The sequence below is a fragment of the Lathyrus oleraceus genome, chromosome 2, assembly GCF_024323335.1.
Source record: "Lathyrus oleraceus cultivar Zhongwan6 chromosome 2, CAAS_Psat_ZW6_1.0, whole genome shotgun sequence".
Taxonomy (NCBI): domain Eukaryota; kingdom Viridiplantae; phylum Streptophyta; class Magnoliopsida; order Fabales; family Fabaceae; genus Lathyrus; species Lathyrus oleraceus.
In genome coordinates, this window is record NC_066580.1 from 373,141,833 (window position 1) to 373,146,752 (window position 4,920).

Consider the following 4,920-nt stretch of genomic DNA (forward strand, 5'->3'; position numbering starts at 1 on the left):
ACATGTTGGACATTTGTTCCCACATGTGACTTTCTTCACAAAATAAGTTGGGGACAAATGTGCCACATCATCTAGAACATCATGTCCAACATGTGTTCATACCATGTTGTTTTTCATAATGTAGTCAATCCAAAAAGGAACAACAATCCCCCATTTGGTAATTTTTGACAAAACAACATTCTTCATAAACATACAAGATATGAACCGTCAGTTGAGCATTAAGCACACCACACACAGAGAAAACAATAGTAGCAGTAGAAACATCAACAACAACATACATCAGAGTAAGTCGTAAGTCAATTGGTTGCTAAACATAGTCAATGCTCCATAACAGTCAGTCATGCAATCATTCATGATTAGTTAGTCATGCATGCACACACAATTAGTAATCATTAGTAAAGATTCAAAAGCTACTACTAACACACAATGAAATTAGCACACACAATCACATAAATTTGAGGGCCAAATGCTTCAGCATGTGTGCATACAATTCAGTAAGTACCAGTTAGTACTAAGCACAATAGTGTCACTAAGCAAATATCAACAGTGACACACCAACTTAGAAAGTTAGTAGTCAGAATACACTAACCCTACACACATTACTCCTCCTTTTTTATCATAATTTGGCAAAGGCGTTCCTTAAAAAAATTGTCAGTCATCACAGAGGTAAATATGTTAGCACATATACAAGGGGAATAAGAGAGATATGAGAACATATGTTGAACATGATGCTAGAGCATCAGTATAATTATTGGTACCAAAACTATGAGGCTATCAAGTTATTACATATCCAGAATAAGGAAACAAAACATGCCTAAATACAAGGGCCAAACAAAACATAAAACTACAAACTAAACTATAGACACAAACTTTAAACTTCAAACTTTAGGGCCTGGATCACAACAATTGACTTCAAAACAACAACCCACACCAACTCAGAAGCCTTCAAGCTTCATCTTGAACCGAGTCTGGGAATGTAACCCAATCTTCATCAACATCTGAGTCACTCTCTTGCATATGTTTCTTTTTCAAGGTCTTCATCTTTGTCACAAATGTCTTCCCTAGTCACAGATATTCCAATTGATGATCCACCATGTGTATCCACAACATTTGCAGAAAAAGTTGAACTAAGTCCATTAGTCTTATTTTTCTAAACCTCAAGAAATTTATCAATAACCTTCTTGATATTAATTCCCGGTGGTAATTTTAAGATTCCATCAAAGCAGAAAATAGATAAAGACGACAAAAAGAAGATGAAAAACAAAGAAAAGATAAAAACAAGGATTACCTCACCGAACACAGAAACCAAAAGAAAACTAAAGCCTCATAAAAGTAGGGATCACACAACTCATGGAGAAAAAGAGAATAAAACCATATTAAAAGAGAGAGGGGGAGACGAAGGAAAGGATTGAGTAGAGAAGAAGGAAAATAGAGGATCAAGAGAGAAAGAGAGAGATGATCAAGATAGGATCTTGGAGAGAAGATCCATTTAAAAGTGTTCATGTATCCAATTTTATGTCATTGCATTAATACAACGAATGAGTGAACTAATGAGTAAAAGTTAAATATATGAAAAGTGATAGTTCAAAAGTTGGTGTGGTGAAAAAAGTATTTTAAAAATAATCATATAAAAATAATCATTTTGATAAAAAAATATAACTAAACTAATTTAATAATTAAATTTTAAATTAATATAATATGTGAGTGTATGATTGTAGTTGAGAATTAAGCTATACATGTTAGTCAAACCCGTACATAGGTAACTTACCTAGTTAGGACAAACCTATTGAGACATGGCTACCTCTTCCCCTGCCTAAGCAAAAGGAAACGTTCCTCGTACCACTCAAATCCCTCGACATCGGACCAAGATCCCTACAGTCATTGTTGAGTGCACTCACTCACTACAGTTAATATGTTTATATATCTAAATCAATCAAAACCAAACATTGGAAATATCTTTAAAGCCTAATATAATAAGTGTAGGGAACTAAACATATAAGAACTATACCACAACTATGCCCTAACTTTCATCAATCAAATAAAAGTTTACATGTTGTCGAAGACCTTCTCTCCGAAGCTAATTTCATTAGAACTTGGTGTTTAACATTTTCATTTATGAAAGAAGTAATCTTGATTGACATTGTGTCAAGTACTTTTGAATTCTTCATAATATATTTAGCAAATTGAAAACCACATTCCTGTGTATGTAAATTGCTTAATCAAACATGTTCTAAGCTTAGTTGAAAAAACATCTTGGAATCGATATTGGTTCCCTCCAATGATACACAATTTTCTCTCTGATCTCATTGTCCTGTCAACCATTCACATACTTTTTATAAGATAGAATAGGTAAACAAAAAATGGTGAAGTAAAAATGAAAGAGATCGGTACAGTACAAAACCTCGATAATGGTAAGATTTTGAAGTTTGGGACAATAACTCAGCCTTCATAGCAAAGACACCCACAACTCCTTAAGACCGTTATGCTTATGGATTACCTCCATGTATGTTAGATTGTAAGAATAAGACAGCTGCAACAATGTGAGTCCTGCCGTGATTCCCAAAAATAACCTTAAGTTCTTTTATCACAACAAAACATCATAGATGAAGAAATAATAATCTCAATATGATGACACTAACAATGTCTTAAGACTGACGCTCCGAACTCTTCATTGTGCAACTGCATCGAAGAAACTGGTGATATCGAGTGCGTGGTGGTGCTTAGAGGCGTTGGAACATTTGAGGTGGAAGGATTCAACGGGTAATTTGATGTCTCGTGAGAGTAATACGGAGAACACAAATTTGAGAAAGGATTCCAAGTTTTGAAAGGTTTTGTCGTTGAAGTTGAGAGTGGGAACTAAGAGCCATAATGACTTCCATATTTTCGACTAGATGCTTGTTGTGGCAAAGAGTTTGGTTGGAAGGAATGAAAGAATGTGAGATATAACCTCATCTGGCATGGAACTAATCACATCTTCCATTGAAACTAATAATTGCAAGGAATCTTTGAACTGTTAAACCCTAATTCGTGTCGCCGATGCAACAGTGTGATGCCGATGATTATTCAGTGGCAAACATACATAGTTCTTGTTTTATGGTTAAACAAATGGTGATAGTTTTATAATTATGACATTATACTTTTTAACAATTATAAATTACCCCTTGGATTTTGAAAAAACAAATGCATGTTTCCAATACTACTCCATCCGTTTCATAATGGGTGACCCAGTTGACTATTTCGCACAAATTAAGAAAAAGGAATAAATGAAAGAGGGAGGGGGGATTCCCCTGTACCAACAATCTAATCTTCTGTTGTCCCTGAGCCACTCCTTGGACCACTTCCATGAACTAATTCATGCGAATCCTCATCTCAGCGAGCTCTGCTTGTAAACCTTCCATTGCTCTCTGTTGATTCCTTCGGGTACCGTATCGGTGAATGCCTGAGTCAGCTATCCTAATAATGGAATACCAAACAAGATGAGAACACTGCGGCGGTACCTGTTATGCAAGACATGCTAATGAATATGCAAATGCAATGACATGTTTATCAATTTCAAAGGGTATTCTACCCCTTGATTCTAGTCTCACATTAGATAAACAGTGTAAGAAAACCCCGACTAGAATCAAGAAGAAGATATAAACCCCTAGGAATAGATAAACATGATGCATGCAATGCTTATGATTTAATTTTTATATCAGAGGAACTTTAGAGTCTTATTTGCAAATTTTGGAAATATTAAACGTTTATCACATACGGAAATATCACGTCAATTAATATTTGGAAATGTTTTTACGCCAAAGAAGTACAGTCTTGGTAACCAAATACAATATAAGAGAGAAGGAAAATGAACATCCTATGGATCCCTAGAAGCAATTGTCCAAAGCCCTCGAGACCGGAAGATAAGCTGCACGAAGCCTCTTCACCTCCCTCTCATAGGCTTCCTCCATATCTGCCATCTCTTTGGCGAGTCGATCATGCTTCCTCTTCCAAAACTTGGAAGACTAAGGAAGTAGAGAAGTCAATGCGTCATCAGGATCATCAATAACCTGGTGCTCAAGGAACTCTATCAAAGCATCCTTCTCTCTGATCTGCTGAAGCAACTCATCTCGTTCACGGATCCAAGCACGCGAACGGTCTTCGTCTCTCAACTCCTCTACTCCTTGACTAGGGAGGGTTGAAGGCCCAGCCACAACCAAAGGTGTGGGTCTTGGATACTCATAAGGCATGAGGTACTCGGAAGCTCTCCTCCTAACCCAAGAGGTATAGGGTTCCAAAGCGATACAGTTCTTCGGACCTAGCTCCTTCCTTCCTTTCTTATGGATCTTACACCAAGCGCGGACCATCCTGCCCTTCAAGCCTTGGGGATTTTTACCCTCATGAAAGAACACACCCTCTTACAGAATGTTATTGGGTTTATCCTTTAAGGGGAACCCAAGCTGACGACGTGCCAAAACGGGGTTGTAGTTAATCCCACCACATGTACCAAGAAGAGGCACATTTGAGAATTCACCACAAGAGTCAATAATTTGCACATCATCATATACACGATTGTACCAAAAGATATCATCATTAGTGAGAGACATAAGTCTCGTGGACCACCGTAGACATCCTTTGTTCTCCTTGAAGACGCCCGTCTGCGGCAAGTGCGAAATAAACCACTTGTACAACAGAGGCAAACAACATACAATGGTACCACCACCCTTTGCATTCCTCATATGCAAAGAAAAGTAAGTGTCCCCCAACAGAGTAGGAACGGGATTAAGAGTAGAGAAAATCCTAATAACGTCCACATCCACAAACTTGTCGATGTTGGGGAATAACACTAGCCCATAGATGAGAAGTACAAATATGGCCTCAAAGGCGTCCTCACTCATGGCCTTCCCAAACATAGTAGCTTGATCAATGAGGAAATCAGACGGG